A 19,984-nucleotide genomic window follows, 5' to 3' on the forward strand; every position below is an offset into this window, starting at 1 on the left:
TGACTGTCTGGATTTCGTGTCGTTTTCGTGGCCTCAACGGTTCCCGGACTATAAATCTACGAATATTCCCACTGGAAAACACTTTGGCGGTGGCGGTGGCGGCGGCAGCGGTACAGACCCTTAATTGTCTTCGCTGTATTTGCAGGTTGGTGTCTTTTCTGGTAATTGAGCACTGTCTGTTTCATTCTCACCGCCGCTGCTGCCAAAGCTGTTAGCCTGCCTAGAGATAGTATGTGCCTCGAGTGCAAGCACCTTTGTCGAATTTAGATGACTGTGTAGCTTGTACAACATGCAATGCCAAGTACCACACAAGCAGTTGCGCTGGATTGTCGGAACACACCCTTCAGTCAAAAAAAAGATTTGAACAAGAAAACTTGGAAATGCTCGAAATGTAGAGGATCGAGGAACCGCACCGAAGACGCGTCGCCAGAACCGCCCACCGAGCCGAATCTGAAAGATATGTGCTTAATGCTGCACACGATCAACCAAAACTTGATGTTTTGATGCCCCTAAAAGAGACAGTTGATGGCATTCAGAATTCTGTACAGTTCATGTCGGACCAAATGCGCGACTTGTCCCAACGCGTAGAAGGAAATGAGCTCGACATTAAAGAAATCAGAACTAGGACTGGAAACCTAGAGATGAAAGATTTGAAGGCTGAGGCAGTTGAAGAGGAAATCGATGAGTTGGAACGGCGAAACCGATGGGCAAATCTAGAAATTCATGGTATAAAACAAACAGAAAATGAGAACCTTCTGGATAAAATGAATGTCATTGCTGCAAAAGTTTCTTTGCCACTACTCACTGAGAGCGACGTGGCCGTAATACACAGACTACCATCAGCGCGAGATAAGATTCCTGCTATCATCTGTGGATTTGCAAAGCAGTACGTTAGAGACTTGTGGTGGACAAACAGGAAGAATTTCAAACAAGCCGGTAAAGATGTTCATGTGTCCGAAAACTTGACAAAAAGGAAACGCGTGCTGCTGAAGGAAACTATGGAATTTCAAATATGTATGGCACAATAATGGAAGGATTCTGCTTAGGAAGTCCGATGGCTCTCCGGTAAAAGCTGTAACTCATGTGAGTGAGCTTCGACTCTTAAACTTACTCCCTAAGGTTTATTTTGTTCTTATTTACTGGATCACACTTCAATATGGATCCTGCTTTTGAAACCATATGCAAACACCATATGTGCTGCCAACCAACTTTAAAAATCATCTTGGTTCAGACTTCAATAAATGCTTCAAGTGCATACACTTAAATGCCCAATCAATCCGTAATAAAGAAATGCAACTAAGCATATTTTTGCAAAATATAGATATGATGACAGATATTATAATGATAACTGAAACTTGGAGCACCAATGAAACTGATGTTTGTCGATTACCTGGCTACCAAACACACTTCCTTAATCGAGCCACTGGCCGAGGTGGCGGCGTTTGTATTGCCACGCCCACTTCTTGTCGGTGGGTGGCGCGAAGTCGGCGATGGCAGCTGTTTTCCGCGGGTCTTGGCGCACTCCAGACTTGCTGATCACATGACCCAGAAACAAGAGCTCGACGTACGCGAATCGGCACTTTTCTCGCTTCAGGGTCAGTCCAGAGGCCTTGATTGCTTGAAGTACTGCCTCAAGCCGCCGGAGATGCTCGTCGAAGGTCGAGGAAAACACGACGACGTCGTCCAAATACACAAGGCACGTCTGCCACTTCAATCCGGCCAGTACGGTGTCCATGACACGCTGGAACGTCGCAGGTGCCGAGCAAAGACCGAAAGGCATGACCTTGAACTCAAAGAGGCCGTCGGGTGTTATAAAGGCAGCCTTTTCTCGGTCTCTCTCGTCGACTTCCATTTGCCAGTAGCCGGTCTTGAGGTCTATCGACGAAAAGTACGTCGCGTTGTGAAGTCGATCCAGGGTGTCGTCTATTCGTGGGAGGGGGTACACGTCCATCTTCGTGATTTTGTTCAGGCGCCGATAATCAACGCAGAAGCGCAGTGTCCCGTCCTTCTTCATCACTAGCACCACGGGTGACGCACACGGACTCTTGGACGGCTGGATGATGTTGTCGCATAGCATCTCGTCGACTTGTTTCTTTATCGCGTCGCGCTCTCGAGTAGAAACTCTGTGGGGGCTCTGAAGGAGTGGTCGAGAATTTTCTTCTGTTATAACGCGGTGATTCGCAAGGGGCGTTTGTCGGACCCGCGATGACGACGAGAAACAGTCCTTGTATTGCAAGAGCAAGGTTTTGAGCTGGTCTTGCTTGGCCTTCGGAAGGCTCGGGTTGACGTCAAAATCCGGTTCGGGACCTCTATTCGTCGAAGCAGGTTCGGCAGCATCGAAGAGGGCGAAAGCATCGCTGGCGGCTACACATTCGTCGATGTAGGCAACCGTCGTACCAAAGTTGAGGTGCCTATATTCGTGGCTGAAGTTTGTCAGCACTACCTTTGCTTTACCGTCACGCAGCTCGGCTATACCTCGTGCGACGCAAATTTGACGGTTCAGGAGTAGGTTCTGATCGCCCTCGATGACGCCTTCAATGTGCGCAGGTTTTTGGTGCCGACGGAAATAATGACGCTGGAGCGCGGCGGAATGGTCACCTGCTCTTCTATCACATTCAATGTATGGTTGCCTGGCATCGCGTGGGGCGGGAGCGCTTTGTCTGAGTTCAGTGTTATCGACTCAGACCTCAGGTCGATGACGGCGCCGTGGTCACTTAGGAAGCCCATTCCAAGTATCACATCCCTGGAGCAGTTTTGTAGGATTACAAAGCTCGCAGGATAAGTCCGGTTATTGATGGTGACTCGCGCCGTGCAGACACCAATCGGCGTTATCAGATGGCCTCCAGCGGTCCGGATCTCGGGGCCTTCCCAAGCATTCCTAACTTTCTTCAACTGTGCTGCGAACGGCCCACTGATGACGGAATAGTCGGCTCCAGTATCGACGAGAGCGGTGACGTTGTGGCCGTCGATCAGAACGTCGAGGTCGCTAGTCCGCCGTCTTGCGTTGCGGTTACGTCGCGGCGTCGGGTCACGGCTACGTCGGTTTGCACCGCTGCTTCCGCGTTGCGTTGTCAGGTCTGCTTTCGGTCGCAAAGTTTCGTCTTCAGGACGTCGTTCAGCGTGCGGCGGGGGCTCGGAACTTCGTCGCGGCGTCGTCGTCGACGGCGGAGGATCTTCAGCATTTCGTCGTTCAGCAACCACACCTCCATCGGTTGCTGCCCTTAGTTATCCGGATACGGGCTAGGCGACCGGCCCCGGTTTGGGCCAGTGTACTGCCGGCGGTGCGCTGATATGTAACGGCCGGGCGACGGCGAGCGGGAAGGTCGTCGTTCTTGCCACTGTGTTCCGGTGAGGTAGTCGTCCATGTCGTGCGCCTTAAGCCGTTTTTTGCGCGTTAGCGAACCCGGGGACTCCAGTTTTCCTTTGTTATTTTAATTTATTTATGTATGCACTTGTTTTTTCTCTCACTTCTTTGTTCTTTCACAAGCATCGGGACGATGCTTTTTCAGAGGGGGGCAATGCCACGCCCACTTCTTGTTTTATTTTGAATTATTCGGGTTTGACCAGCAAGGAAGTTTATCAACGATCGACGCTGTCCGCAAAGCAGTGTTCGAGAAGCTTCTCGATTGCAGTAGATCGTTTTGTTAAGATTGCGCGCCGCCCGTGAATGTTCTAGCTTTGTCGAGAGGTAATGCCGCCACCAGCGATATTGCTGGAAAGTTCGATGGTGCCTGTATAAAAGCCGACGCGCTTGACCGCTTGTCAGTTTTTCGACGGTCGATGCTCTATTCGCCGCTATCAGCGTGTTGCCGTAGTTTGACTTTCAGTTTCCCGGCCACAAGTTCGGCCAAATGAAAAGTTTCATCTCGGATACGCTGTCTGCTGCCTTCGTCGACGTCACGACCATGTGACAGTATGCTGTTCAATAAACAATATCTATCCGAATTAATACCCGACTACACTGTGTCCACAAATGACTATGAAATGTCTGTTTGCTTAGAACGTTATCTTTACGTTGTATGCTATCGCCCTCCAAATGGTTGTATTGAAAAGTTTTTTGATATGTTTGAGTCGTTGATACATTTTACTCAAGACGAACAGCTAAACCTTATTTTTGGCGGGGATGTAAATATTAACATGCTTAATACTGATCTCACTGTAAAAAAGTTTGACTTCCCTTATGAAAATGAACTTTGCGTGTCTAATGTGCAACTAATGCACACCTAATGTGTCATTAGATTGACATTAGACCTGCAAAGCCTAATGTCCTTTAGCATCACGTGTGCAGCAGACACTCAAATGACAATATGCACCAGGATTTCTGATGACAGAAGTACGCAGATTTTCCAATGCGTATCCTAATGCCAAAGCACATTACAGCTAAGAAATATATGTTAAGCGTTCATCACCACTAAAAATTAAATATTCTAGTACTAATCGTAACAATTGCGAGGATTTTACATCCCAAAACCACGATACGACAGTGGCGTAGCCAGGGGGTGGCACATCGGGCCCGTGTCCCAACCACCCTCCCCCTCCCCACCCCTCGAAAGTTTTTTTGTCATAGCATACAGAGCCCAAAATGACATTCGACCACATCTGCCTGCCCGGCCCCCACTTCACATCAAGGAGGTGCACCCCCCCCCCAAAAAAAAAAAAAAAAAAACAATTTCTGCCTACGCCCCTGCGATACGATTATGAGGCACGTCGTAGTGGAGGGCTCCGAAAATTTCGACCACTTTGGATTCTTTAACATGCACCTTAATCTAATTCAATTTCTTACAGATCTCAACATTCACGTTTTGTCTTTGAGAAATCTCAAACGCCAAACAGTTTGTATTGCAATAAATATTTCAATCATGTTTCAGTAGGAGATATAACATTGAGCACTAATAAGCATTGAGCACCTCAAGCACTAATAATAATAATAATAATAATAATAATAATAATAATAATAATAATAATAATAATAATAATAATAATAATAATAAAAATAATAATAATAATAGTAATAATAATAATAATAATAATAATAATAATAATAATGCTGGGATATTCCATGCCAAAAGCACGATGTGGAGGCACGCTCTAATGGGGCATTCCGGATTAATTTCGACCACCTTGGGCGGATAAAACCGCAATATATATATATTGAAGTTTTATCCGCCGGTTATATTGAAGCGTTTACTAATTAACTAATTTTCATAGTGTCGCTCGCGTGCGGTGAAGCGATACCCCGAACAGTTACACAGAAGTGTAGGTTTTCCATTCGCCCGGAGGATGGGGGGTTGGATTAATAGAACTGCAGTGCACTGTAATAGAACTGCGGACACTGAGGGAAGCACGAGAGATGAATCAGTCGGATCGTTGCAGTCAGAATTTGGAAGTGTATCATCAGCTACACGTTTTCAACAAAAATACGCCTGGGAGTAGTGGCTACCAACGTAGCCTCCCCCACCCCATTCTTCATTCCCCGTCGGCAAGTTCCGGCGAGCGGGGTACAGGAGGTGGGGGGGGGCGCCCATGCCTTTCATCCCGCAGCTGACGCTTCTGTTTCCTGTTACGCAGAGAAAGTAGAGGAATGGGCACCTGGTCAGATACACCATTTCTCTTTTATTGTGCAGGAATGCATGCTATTCATACCTATCTACACACGGGCACAGCCTCCAACCCTGAAACAAATCTGTGTTCGGCGCTTGTAGTAAGCAAAAGCATTGCCTTTGAGATCTGTACTAGGGTGGTTAGAATCCAGCCACCCTACGTGTATCTTGCAGGGACTCAGTGATGACCGTCGCCTCGAGCATGAGCAAAATTTTCTCTAATATGCCAAGAACAAAAAGTATAGTTTGAAAACTAAAACAAACAGTGATCAAATAGTACAGACGCACCTAAACTTGTGTGCAAAGCCATAAATACATTTAATTTGCAATACAAAAATTTCCTGTATGATAACACGACACTACTGCCACCTATATTTTCTTTTTAGTCGAGCCTGTTAGTCGGCAGTTGCAACAGGCCTTGTTGTACTACAGGTGCTTCCCGCGAGTACCGCGAGCACATGTGCTCCGCAGTGACATATTTGCCGTGTTGATAGATATTGTGTGCGTTTATTTTGTGCTTATCGTACTTGACATTCGTCGACTGGATATTTTGCGCGTTTCGGAACGTCCTCCCGCAAGTGGGGGATGATGCATCGTCGTTCGTCGCCACTCAGAACAGCCTCATCGGACGCGCAGCTTTGTCTCCGCGCTCAAAAGTGCTTTCTTGCTTCGTTTATCGATTACTCACGTTAATCGCGTGATTCAATATCGAGTGTACCTCCAAAGACAATCCACTTCCCAGTGTTGTGACAAGCGGCGACCGCGGTTGTACAGGAGCGGAAGCGTGAGCCTTTTGACGAGCGACTGTGAAGAATGCAAAGCCAGTGCCAAACTTCGGTAAGTTGAAGAAAGTCGCTGAACTAAGTAACTTGGTTATTCATTGCGTGATGCTGTTGTGCAGGAACCGATAGCCCGGGCGGCGTGTTGGCACAGCGAGGATGAGAACGAGAGACCCGATAGACACGTACGTTTGGTGCTTTGAGCGCACTTGTATTTACATCACCGTAAAAGCCGGTCGCCGATTGCGTTGATTACATGTTTGAAGGATGCGCGTTGCGGCTGCGCGATCCTATCCTTCGATCATGCAAGCCTCGTGTCACTGCGCTGTTATTCCTTGGATGTTTACTGCACGTGATCATCGCTTGAGAGTATTTATACAATCCCTTGTCGCCGTGAAGAAGTGTCTGCCTTTAAACATACGGGTCGTCCCTTAGCGTTTTCACGGTGGTGATACGAGAGGAGTTGACCAAACTCGGTAATAATGCGCAAAAGTGTCGCAACAGTGCGCACGTAGATAGAAAAACACACAGCCCTGTCACGCACACGCGATGATGGATATGTTTTTGTGGTTGCGTTCCCGAGTCCTTTTGTCGGAAATTCATGTAATTGCTCCGTGGTTAGGATTTCAACGTAGCTGCATCATAAATGTTTTAAGGGAGCTCACTTGAAGTAAATGTATTTGAGTGAATTACGTTATGTACTGGTACTAAGTGTACACTCCGACAGCTGCGTGCTTAATTTGAAGAAGCACATGTTTATATGAAATAATGTTAGTAGAAGAATATGTAAATTCGATTAAGTTAAGCTAACTCATGCCACTCTTTGGTGCAGTATTTGTGTTTGAGAAAAGTGCGTGAACTTCTTTTCTGCCATTATATATTTTTTTATTTGCTGATGGAAGCACACCAGCGTCTCCATCACGAATAATTTAGACTGTACTCATGTTGTGAGAATGTTGCTTGATTGTGGGTTGGTTTAAGTCATTGTTTTTTCACGCTTTCTTTTTTACAGCAGCATGGTACCGATATTGCCCTCTTACTTGTATGAGGATGCATAACCAAGGTGTAGTATTCAGTGATTTAGTATTTATTTAGCTTTGTAAGGTCATGAGTTAAAAGAAAGAGATCTAAATTCTTATATATTCATATGTTTCCAGAAGTTCTCAGAAAGTTGCAGAATGTTATTGGTTTTGTGAAGGGCTTACATAACTAAAAAATCTGATAGCTCAAGTGAACAAGACACGCTAAATGTGAATTCGCTTTAGAGTACCGAAAATGTGTTTCCTAAATTGACGCAATACATATGGCTCGTTCCCACCTTGCACCATGTGCTCATGCACCACGCACTCTTTGCAAATGTTTTTGTCATGTGGAACACCCATATGCATGTTCTGGGTCATGCTTATTACGTACATGTGTGAATGTTGGACATGCAGTGCCACTCTTTCGATAGTCTGCAAGAAGTGGCTAGTCCACTAATACCTGTTCTGATTGTGCCCTGATCCCTTCTTTCAAGTATAAACTTTTTTAATGTATCGATATACACTTGCCTGAAGACATGTTTGGTACTCGCTATCTGTGTGTGGTAGGGTTTGTTTTGTGTGAAAATAATCTTTTGTGGTATCTGTCATGTATAGATCAGCGATGACAGCTGTTCACGGCACCGACACAGAGGACAGATTGCAGTGCAAGATAGGAGCGGTCTTCCTGCAAGCCCAGACAAGCCATATTGAGTGGTAGGAATCTCTTTTTATCACTACAATGGGACAGTTTTGACACGTAGCACATATTGAAATATAGCATATACTGGCCCTTAGGTGTGGGAAACCTATTTCCTGCACTTTAGTGCAGTGCATATTATTTAGTTTGTATGCGTTGAACATGGAGCATGGAATATTTTGTATTATTTAGTTTGTAATCCTTGAACATGGAATGACGCCAGAGCCAACGTTTTGACACTTGAAGTTGTCTTCATAAAGGGAGCAACTGGTGCTTCTTGACGTTGCTGTCTTGACTAAGGCAAGTCTACTTGTTGAAAAGTTGGCTGCAGCGACATAACCTCTTTGAGGACGTTTTGTCTCTTCAAGCGTCCTCCATCTTCCACCGAACATCTGTTTTGTTTGGATTACCATGAAACTGTGCGGGGAAATCTTACTTATAATCATGTTGTTATGTGTATTGTTGCGATGCTAGCTTTTACCTTCAGAATTTTCGAGGGCCATTGCAAAATAACATTGAGAAAGAAATGAAATCTGAAGCCACAATAGACAATGCGAGAAGTTTTGTAGCGCTGATATAGGTTTTCATGCTCCCCATTGGTTGCAGGAAGGTAGCATCTTGAAAAATCCTAAAATTTTGTCAGTTTTGTGTGTAAATCACAGAAATGAAAAAGAAGACAGTGTCATAATTATGGAATTCTGTTTGCTAACTATAAAAATACAAGTATTGCATTATTCAAGAAATCAGTGGATTTCTAGTGATTTTTTTGCCATGTAGTTTGGAGCAGAGTGAGAAAACTTTAAAAAAAATGTTATCAAGGGTTGATATCTGGCCTTCATGGTAAGACATCCTTAGGTTTAGCATAGAGACCTGTGAAGATGCCACAAGAAGGAGAAACATGCACAGGTGCTAAATTTCAACAATTACTTATTTGCACGTGGATCACACTTACTTATGCATTGAACATAAAGAAAACAAAAACTCAGGCTTGGACAGGCACAGCTGCACGAAAGAAAAATTGTTCTTTCTTTGTTAAAGATAGTGATGGCACACTAACACAATCTCAGCTAACATTATTAATAGTTGCTGATTCAATGATCAATGTAGTAGTTTGTCAATGTGCCTATGCACAATGAAACTCTCATCAAAGTGTAAAGCAAAGTTGTGCTCCAATGTGTAGCTGACCAGTCATCGCTGCCTTTCTTTATGTTGTTTCAGCGTTCCCTGAGCCTTTCTTTTTTTTTTTGAGACACTACCTCATTTGCCCTACATAACGCTTACCACATGATAGGGGTATCTGGTAAACGGCGCCTTCTTTGCAGGGCACTTAATGTGTCCTGTGATTCTTAATGCAGCCAGGCGTCCTTGTGAGTATCTGGGTTGCTGCTTTTGCTTAGCTTAGAATCCTGATTTGAGGCCATGAGCACAATGCTGATGTTTACCCAAGCACCAACCGTTTTTATGTTGACGGATATCCCGTGCAAATATGGCATAGTGGCAAAAATTCGTCGTCCATCAAGATTAGTCTTTTTTTTTGCCTGGCAAATGCAAGGTGGTTTTCTGAGTAGGGCTTCTGCAACCGGTACAGAAACAGGGGCAGGATATCCTGCTGGCATCCGGTGAGTTCTTGAAATTAAGGCTCATCCAAAAGAAATGGGAACAAGATTTTTTAGTGCAATATACAAACACAGGGGTTTTAAGATATGAGGATGACTACCTCTTTCTTTATAGATTACCACAAAGGTTCTGTCGAATCTGAAGCCACTAACATCGTAACACTTGCACGTGATTACTTACACCCAGTGGTGCTTACCCTCGAGCATCGGGCGAGTATTGTACTATCAGGTTCCTGAATGTACGATTTAATATGCATAAAAACTGCATGTGCTAGTCATACGAACTGAGGGGAAACAAGCCATTCTTACCTTTTAGTTCCTCCCACTAAATAATGGTAAAAAGGTGCATTGTCTGACACTGCCTCGATAACGCCTTAAAAAATCCTGTTCCCATTTCTTGTGGACGAGCCTTAATTATATCCTGCTTGTGGATGCAAGCAGGATATCCTGCTCCCCTTGCTGTACCGGTTGCAGAAGCCCTACTCAGAAAACCACCTTACAGTTGCTAGGCCAAAACAACGCCGAATCTTGATCGCCGAAATATGTTTCTGCTATGCCACATCTGCACAGGATATCCGACAGCATAAACATGGTTGGTGCTAAGACAAACATCAGCGTTGTGATCCCGGTTTCAAATAAGCATACTAAACTATGCAAAAGCACCAACCCATGCAGTTGCTCAAAGGAGGCTTGGCTGGAATAAGAATCGCAGGACACGTACGTTACATGCTTTGCAAAGAAGGCATCGTTTATGAGATACCCCTATTATGGGGTAAGCATTATCTAGGGAAAATGGGCCATTGTCTCAAAGGAAGGCTCAGGGAACACTGCAACAATGCAAAAAGAGGCAGCAGTTGCCGGTTAGCCACACAGTGATAATGCTATACTGTATATTGGATTGATTATTGAATCCGCAACTATTCATTATCTTTGCCAAGATTGTGTTAGTGTGCCGTCACTATATTTAACAAAGAAAGAACTATTTTTCCTGGACGCAGCTGTGCCTGCGCATGCCTGAGTTTTTCTTTCCTTAAAATTATAAATATGTATGATCTGAGTCCAAATAAATTACTTGAAAATTAGCGCCTTTGTGTGTCCCTCCTCGTCCTGCCTTCACATGTCTCTACGATAAGTATTAACGTTTCAGTATTATGTGTAACCACAAGTTCTTGCATAGCTAACGTCATCTACAGGCATTGACAAACAGCAAAAAGAGGCAATGAAACATATATTCTACCGCAGTGTTATGAAGTAATGCAACATTGAAAATTGACTTTCATGCAAAGCTGTAGGCCACACTTTCACAGCGTATTCCATCGCTCTATTTTTCTATGTCGTGGGCCTTAATAATCCCTGTTCTGACCTTACTGCTATGTACAGGTTTATGGTGTTTTTATAGGTTGTGGTGCAACCATGTTTTAAGCAATGTCGTGCAACATGGGAGTACCCATTTCCTTCTAACAAAGCATTGTTGTCGGATGATCGATAAGCCTGAGAGTTTGATAATCTGAATCGGAGATAGCCTTCATTAGAAGGCATCGGATACTCATGTTTCATCACATTTTTTGGAACATTATCACCCCACAATCTATAAAGATACCAAGAATCTGTGTATATCGCACAGTTCACGACACAGGTTGAGGCCTACCACAGAAAGAGAAGTGTAATGCACTGTGTGATGGTGCCTTGAATAACCTTGTTTGACAGGGAGCTTTAATTGTCGAATGAATTCATACTATTGTGGAAGGGTGTACATTTTAACAGTACTTGTAACTGGGCATTTTGGTACATACTCAGGAGGGAACAGGAGCGCGAGCTAATACACGGACAATGCTCCTCTCTTCTTTCTGTGTCGGTGTCTTAGCTCGTGATCCTCTTTCCTCCTGGGTGTACGTTTGATTATTCCATTTTGCTGTTTGCACATGCACTGTAGATGATGTTATCTCTGTGCGAACACTTGGGTTCAGATGATATTTTAATCATCTGCGTGATTTCTAAAAAAGGTTAGTTTTGAGTTTAGCTCTGCTATGTGCTCTTTCCTTGAGTAGCTGTGCTATCCTGTCAAGATGTTCAACAAGTACCGACGCACTCCAATGTGGATTCTTCTGTTTTTCTAAAAGACAAGTGATCAATTTCATAACTATGCAATATTTGCTAGCTAACATTGTAAATGTGTACTTTAAAGCATGGAACCGGGAAAAAATATTTCCATTTTCATAAAACTTTTGTCGCCTCTTCAAGGTACATAATGAATGTACCTTTAGCTATCGAATAATATGCAAAAGTCACCAGGGGTAATAATACAAAAATGCTTTGGCTCGCTTTCCCTAATGCCTTGTTTTCAAAATTTTTGTAGAAATGACCCATAACTTGTTACAGCATGCATATCGGTAAAATATATTGTAGGTTCTTACAGAACCCACCATTTCATGATTATTTTCACTAGAATTTAGCATTTCTCTAGCTGTTTTACCAAGACTCAGCTCCACATTCCACTTTCCTATTGCTCAGATTCACCTTGCACAAGCTGAGCATGAGCTACAAATTGTTCTGTGATAGTTTTGTTTGAAACAAAGGAGGTGGAATAGGCTCACTGATGCATGCAGCAGTCATGCATGGAGTACCATTTGAGTAGCGAAAGGACGTTATTATGGAATGTTACATCAAAGAAGCTAACAGAGCTAATTGGTCTCTCTATAATAGCTGGCCAATCTACGAAACAACAGCCCTCTGAAGTGATATATAGCGGTTTGTTTTCTTATGTTTTTGATCAAAGCAGCATGAAGCGAAGGCTATGTGGTTGGACATTGATACAGATGGATTATTCAGTTAAAATGGTAAAAATTATACCACTGTTCTGAAAAAAAGGCATTAATCATAAATTGCAACATCTGTTCACATGCTGCCCTAAGCTGTATGCTTCAGTGCCAAGCTAATATTAACACTCTCTCTTGCAGGTTTCAAATACAGCAACTGTACCACCACGACAGTGCAGCACAAGAGACCCTATCGTCAGTGCTGAGTCAGAAATTAAATAGAAAAGCGCTTTCTTCTGAAATCTTTCGCCTGGTCTTATTTCGTTTGTTTGTGATTGCAAAAGAGCTCTTTCGTAGGAAATACAAAATTTAACTAACTACCCCCATTTATTGTCCTATAGAAACTAAATAGGTTGACAATTTAGCGCTCGTTTACAAATGCGTGTATCATAGACCTGCAAGATTATTGACTGGCTTTGAAAGACTGTTACGTGTAAAGAACAATGGTGATCTAGTCATTGCTCGAAATGGTCTGCTGGCGTTTATGTGACAATCGTCTAAAGCATACACACTTTTGTATTGTTAACCACAAAAATATTTATTGACCTGTGTGCAGCAAACATGCTGTTGCTGGCATAAGGCCTAGGTCTGCAATATGGTGTTTAATGTCAACCTAATGCATATGTTCAATTGCGTTTCACTAGACAACGGCCATTAGAAACTCACGCATTAGGACTCCATAGACTAACGCTAGACAATGGTCATCAGAAACTCTTACGTCATGACTCTATAGACTAACGGTGGCCAATTACTATTAGACTCGCATTAGGTGTGCATTAGAAAGCGCATTAGACTGGCATTAGACAGTGTAATGATTCTTATGTCTAAAGACATTAGTCTGTCTATTAATACACATTAAATTTTTTCATAAGGATTCCTCCTGAAAGCAAATGGATTGTGCAGCGTTATACAAAGACCAACACGTATTACTGCTCATACATCGACACTGCTAGACCTCTTCATAACAAATACTAAGAGGAGCCTTAAAGCAGGAATTTTTCTTTTCAATTTCAGCGACCATCTACCAATTTTTCTTTGTTTAACTAAAATGCATAGTAAACGGAAAAGTTCGCTTCACATCGTACAGTCGATAACTGAACAAAATATACTACAATTCAGAAACGCACTTCAAAAAATCAATTGAATGATGTACTTAATTAAAAGGACCCAAATAGAGCCTATGACTGCTTTTTGGAAGCATTTATTTCAACTTACAACACATGCTTTCCTGCAAAATAATAAAACATAAACGACGTGCTCGGAAACCATACAATACACATGACCTTTTAATTAAAGTAAATGAGAAAAACAAGCTGTATCATCACTTCGTTAAAACAAGAGACCTAAATGACCTTAAGGTTTTTAAAACGTTTCGAAACCGTTTGAACAAAGACCTTCAAAAAGCGAGACAGGATTACTATAACAAGCAGTTTAATTGTGCTAAAGGACGTGCGGATATCATTTGGAAAAAGCTAAACCATCTCACTGCACTTAAAGACTGTCCTGAGCTTAACTCTATAAAAATAGATGGTGTAGAAGTATCGGATCAATCTCTAGCTAATAAATTTAATGAGCACTTTGTGAACCTTTCTATCATTTCAGGTACGTGTAACGACCTCAGTGGCATCAAACAAGTAGAAGAGACCATATTTCTTGATCCAGTAAATGATAATGGGGTTATGCAGATCTTCAACCAACTCAATAATACGAACTCACGAGATATTGATGGTCTCAAACTGCAACCTATAAAATCCGTTTTCGACGTTATTCTGCCCGGTTTAACGTACATTTTCAATTTATACATTGCTAAAGCTGTCTTCCCGTCTAGAATGCAAATTGCTCGCGTATCTGTGATTTTCAAGAAAGGTGATAAAAACGATCTTGGCAACTACAGGCCCATATCTGTACTTCCAGTTTTTTCTAAAATGTTTGAGAAGATTATTTATGTCCGGTTAAGTAAATTTGAGAGAAAACATCACATCTTGAGAAGTGCTCAATATGGTTTCCGTAAACATCTTTCAACAGAATCTGCGCTTTTAGAACAAAAAGAATATATTTGGAAAGAACTTAAAGAAAATAAAATAATAATTGGTATTTACGTTGATTTTACAAAAGCATTCGACCTCCTTGATCACACTATATTAATTAAAAAACTCCACTGTTATGGTTTCCGTAAGCATGCGGAAGATTTACTGAAATCCTACTTAATGAATCGAAGGCAGGCAGTCACTATTAATGGCTTCACATCAGAGATGCAGAAAGTTAAATGCGGAGTCCCTCAAGGAAGTATATTGGGCCCTTTTCTTTTTAACATTTTTATTAATGACATAGTGGAGACTGCAAGTGCGAAATTCATAATATATGCCGACGATACGAGCATGTTCATCTCCGGCAATGGTTTAGATATGATAATGGACACCGCAAATCACGCATTAGAGAAACTATGTGAATGGAGCGAAAGAAATGGATTACGTGTGAACGTTGCGAAAACAAAAGTTGTTATATTTAGAGCAAGGAATAAAAATGTTTAACCAAATAAACAAATTACCTTTAACTCCACCCCGTTAGAAATTGTTCCTACGTTTAGAAGTTTGGGTGTTCTGTTTACCGAATCGATGTCCTGGAATGACCACGTTAGTCACGCATCTCCAAGTTATCTCAAGTAATTGGTGTCCTTTTCCGAAATCAACATTTTCTTCCCTCAAGCACCATGAAGCTGTTATATCATTCGCTTTTTGAGTCGCGACTTAATTACTGCCACCTTCTTTGGGGTAAGACATCAGAAGAAAACTTTAAAAAGTTATATATTCTCCAAAAAAATTATTAGGATTATTGCAAATGTCCTTAGACTACAGTATACTAAAGAGCTTTCTCACCAATATAAAGTGCTTCCGGTTAAAAAATTATATGAATATCGGTTATCTGTAGCCTTCAAACGCGGAATAACCCAAAACACATCGTTTTTGCGACAGGTTTCTAATTTGTCAAAACGCGAACGCACTTACAGAACTCGGGAAACTGATGAATGGATTTTTCAAAACGTACAGAAAACAGTACGGTTGGCAGCTACTAGAAAATGAATTGCCACGACTTCTAAATAATTTATGGAGAAAAAACATTATTCTAGAAAGCACTACAAAAAAACTATTTTTGAACATTACCTTTACGAAGATGCTTAGTATTCCTAAATAAATGCATTGTTTCTTGTTTAATTAAAATATTTACCCAATGTGGTTATGTCACTTATTTCTTTTTATAACATGATGACCATGTATTCTGATTACATTGTACCTGATGTTTCATTTTGCTGTCTTTCATTTTGTATCCGCAACATAAATTACGGAGTTGTATTATATTGTCCTTTTTTCTCTTTTTGCTGCTTATTGTTTCAGTTGCTTGTATTGTTTAAACTTATATTGTATTACGACTTTCCACTGTGTGAAATGTTTACTTTTTATGCCTTCTTTTCATGCTGCTGCGACATCGCCAAGGCGTTTTTTTGTTGTAGGTGTCCACGGCATTGTCGAACTATCGAAAGATAGTTGTTACCGCGGGCTCCACGGCTATCACGTTTTGTTTTGATGGCGAAAATAAACTGAATTGAATTGATTTCGCGATGCAATTTCAATGTTCTTCACATCCCAGATTAGGCAAATCTGTTTGTTTTTTGTCAAGAAAGCGCTGAAATCCACAATGCTTTTCATGCAACTTACTCACGCTGAAATAATAAGTGGTCAAACCAAACTATTTCCAAGTTTTGCAATAGCTGCTTTGATAGGTCCGGAGGGGTATATCAGGCCTCCGTTATCAAAGTGCGCTGTGAATAGGGAGGCCTGATCACTCCCCGTTACTGTGCTACTGTCTGATGTGAGACATCTTGCGCAAGTCTCGCACTGCGCCTTCTTTAGCGTCTTACGGGCCACATAAACAGCAATATAGTAAGTCAGCATATCGTGGCTTCTTTTTTTCCACATATGCACTGTGGTCTGTGCCTGACGCTAGTGCAGTCTCCGCGCCTCTGAAATCTCCACCATCAATGAGGCTGTGAACGACGTCAATTGTGGCAGGCGTGTGCGACTGTCATTCCCAGATAAAAGAGCTGATTACTTGCGGCGAACAGTTACCCGACTTTGGTGGTCTTGCGAAGTTATGAAATTGAGCAGCAGTGGAATGATCATTTGTGCCGCCCCGCCACGGTAGTCTAGTGGTTATGGCGCTCGACTGCTGACCCGAAGTTCGCGGAATCGAATCCCGGCCGTGGCGGCTGCATTTTCGATGGAGGCGAAAATGTTCGAGGCCCGTGTACTTAGATTTAGGTGCGCGTTAAAGAACCCCAGGTGGTCGAAACTTCCGGAGCCCTCCACTACGGCGTCTCTCATAATCATATCGTGGTTTTGGGACGTTAAACCCCAGATATTATTATTATCATTTGTGCCAAAGGACTGCCGAACAATTCCAAATATATTTTACACCTTGTCCTGGCTTAAATTTGAGCTCATCAAATATATAAGACCAGCACACCTGAGGAATTCGAGCAGTCACTGTGCTCTCGATTGCGACACGGAGCCCTTCCGCTGTGCTCGATGGAAGAAAATGTGTCTCCCATTCTTTTAAATAACCCAGAAATTCTTTCAGAAACACACAGTTAGGCGAATTTGGGTAGAGGGCTTTTTTTTTGGCGTTCGGGAGGTCATTATTTTAATTAACCTGTTCATATGTTTAATAAACTTTGAGTTGGCTTCACGCGGGCGCGAGCTTTCTCGACCTTCCTCGTCGGCTTACAGCCTGGAAGGAATGAAACCATCTGTTTCTACTTTCTCACGTGAAGCCATTGCACAGGGACGAATCCTCGTCGCTTGTTGGAGGAACGCTTTAGGCTTTTTTTCGGTGGTTTAAAGCGTATAAAAAGTAGTACTTCTAGTTTTTATACTCTAATGACTACATGTGTGCTCGTTATCTGCTTATGAACTGGAGACCTATACCGAAAAACAACCTAAACGTGAAAAGCTGAAAGGCGAAAAGCAGCGCGAGTCTGTGTGTTCTCTGTTTTGGAAATGTAAGCGATTTCTAATACCTTGTACTACGATGCGAGAGAACGGTCAGCTATCCCTATACCTCAAAAAAAAAAAACGCAAACGAAAGAAATAAGCAGCGCGAAACATGTGCGGTGGGCGCTAGCAGTCGACAAACTGACATTGAACGACACATCTGGTTGAGTATTTCTTGTGCCGCGAATACATGTGTTCTTGTGCCGCGCTTCGCGTCTATTTCCCGCTCATTCCGGCATGCCACAGTGTCATTAAACAACGAACCTATAGTTTCAATGGAGGAGCCAAAAACCAAATACAACGCACATTATGAAAGCCAACACCCCTTTCATTTTATAATTTCGAACCTTGTGGCAAGATACTCGTGCAAAAGATCCCATATGTCTGTTCTTCGGCTGATACACATGGTTCCGATGCGCCAAGCTTCTGCTGTGAATGTCTCAGCCCCTCGGAGGCGCCACTTATTTGTGGCGTCATTGTAGGGCTATATAGTCTTCCGACTGCCGCCTCCGTGGACCCCAGCAAGGACAAAAATAATGTATTGTCTATATATATATATATATATACATATATATATATATATATATATATAATATATATATATATATATATATATATATATATATATATATATATATATATATATATATATTGTCGGACAGTAAATAGATCTAATAATAATTTGAGCGAAATCGTAAGAACTTCGCTTATCGTTGAAAAAAAAATCTCCAATATTACGATGTCTGTAATTAATATATACTCACCCATTCTGAGAACTGCATTGCGTTTATTGTCTCCGAACACATCGAGAACCAACGTTTATGATTACGAGACTTAGCACACTAAATATATCTGAAGTAGTGTTTTTACTCCCGGATGTGTTTGCTTATTAAAAACTGATCTTAGAAATGTTTGATACCTTCGCAAAAACAATTTAACAGTATATATATTGTGATGGCAGTCATGTGATAACAGAAACTCCCTAAGACAAAAAAGTGAATTTTTGGCCCTTTGGTTTTGCTTCTAGCAACCGCGCGCTCTTAAATGAGTGTCTGGACTGGATCCACCACTGATCTTAGTGTGATCACGGCAGTGTCCAGACAAGAGACGACGTTGAATGCAATGTTTGGTCGGTTCAAGACGTTCCATTCTCTGCCCAGACGAACAGAACGAAAACGTGTAGTTCATGCGGGAGCGCCAAACAAAAGGCAAGGCGCGATACTCCACCGATTCCTCCTGCGCGACATGCACCGTGCAGGCGCTCCGATGGATAGCAGCGCCCTCTGCGCAGGCATCCGCGGTGCGGACGCGGCCTTGCATGGGGACGGCGCGGAGACGGCAGACTAGCCAGTATATTGTAGTACAGTGAACACTGTAATTGTAGACAGCCGGAGAACACCCGCCGGCGTGCAATTATAGTGGAATCTCGGGTGCTATGGCTGCCCGCTTCGTTTTGTGTGTTTGTTGATAGGAGGCAGCATACTGCAAGCGATTTTCTTGAAAGTTTTGAGAGCAAGATGTTATCTCCCTGACGTTTCTCATACTGGCTAGTCTGCCGTATCCGCTCTCCGCCGCGGCCTCTCGGGGATGCATTCGGCGGCGGCGCTGCGGGAATCAGAGTTCCTGTGCAGACGCGCTTTTACAATCCCGACCAAATCCAGCCGGCGACTGCAGCGCCGCGGCGCGGTCACGGCGTGAACTATTACGAGCGCGCGAAGCTAGGTGCTTTTTCTGACGACCGCGCGCGGCCTAGGCACCAAAATGCGCGAACGTCCCTAGCCGTTTTAGTCCCTAAAGTGCCTCACCTGGTCACGTGACTTTTGCGTTGACGTCATTATACACGTCACGGCAGCTTGTTTTCTGTTTTTGTTTTTCCATCTGAAGCCCGTTTGAAGGCGAGACAAGTCAGGGCGAAAACCGCGCGGTGGGTGTTGTCTACTGTAGTGTTGTCCATGGTGTTGTCCCATGTTGTGTGGAAGAGAAAGCCTCGGATATCATCATATCAACATTCCTTTCTCCGTGGAACATACGAACGTCGGAAAAGAGCTTGGTCGCTGTCGGGCCCGTCATCATTCGATGTTGTTGCGTGTGAGGAGGTGTTTGCCATTTGTTAAGCATCCATCTGCCATGCACACGAGCATGCGGTCATTTCGATGGCAAAGCCGGTATGAACGCGATGTGTGCTTCTTGTTTTGTGAACTCTCATTACTATGAGATAATTAACCAGCCGGTGTCGTTATGCCCTGTATTGAGGCTTCTTTTCACAACGTGTAAACGACTGCAAACGGCAAGCGACTGCATCGGCAGCTTCCAGTTGTTTACGGACGAGTACTTACTGAACATACATGCCAATTATGTAAGTAAATTATGTTGGAGTGTTCTGCGGCAAACACGATCCGCAATCGT

The 19,984-nt window shown here is 42.9% G+C and overlaps 1 protein-coding gene and 1 long non-coding RNA gene across 2 annotated transcripts in view; one reads left to right on the plus strand and one right to left on the minus strand.

Moving 5' to 3' along the window:
* The window catches only part of LOC119379464 (protein FAM184A), a 628,470-nt gene that overhangs the window by 237,833 nt on the left and 370,653 nt on the right, over positions 1 to 19,984 (minus strand). The gene's annotated exons all lie outside the window — the stretch shown is intronic.
* LOC119379467 (uncharacterized) lies at positions 6,080 to 12,772 on the plus strand. Its single transcript, XR_005181203.2, has 4 exons — positions 6,080 to 6,437; positions 6,502 to 6,564; positions 8,022 to 8,115; positions 12,672 to 12,772. It is a non-coding gene; the product is annotated as an uncharacterized LOC119379467 (long non-coding RNA).

The sequence above is a fragment of the Rhipicephalus sanguineus genome, chromosome 1, assembly GCF_013339695.2.
Source record: "Rhipicephalus sanguineus isolate Rsan-2018 chromosome 1, BIME_Rsan_1.4, whole genome shotgun sequence".
NCBI lineage: Eukaryota > Metazoa > Arthropoda > Arachnida > Ixodida > Ixodidae > Rhipicephalus > Rhipicephalus sanguineus.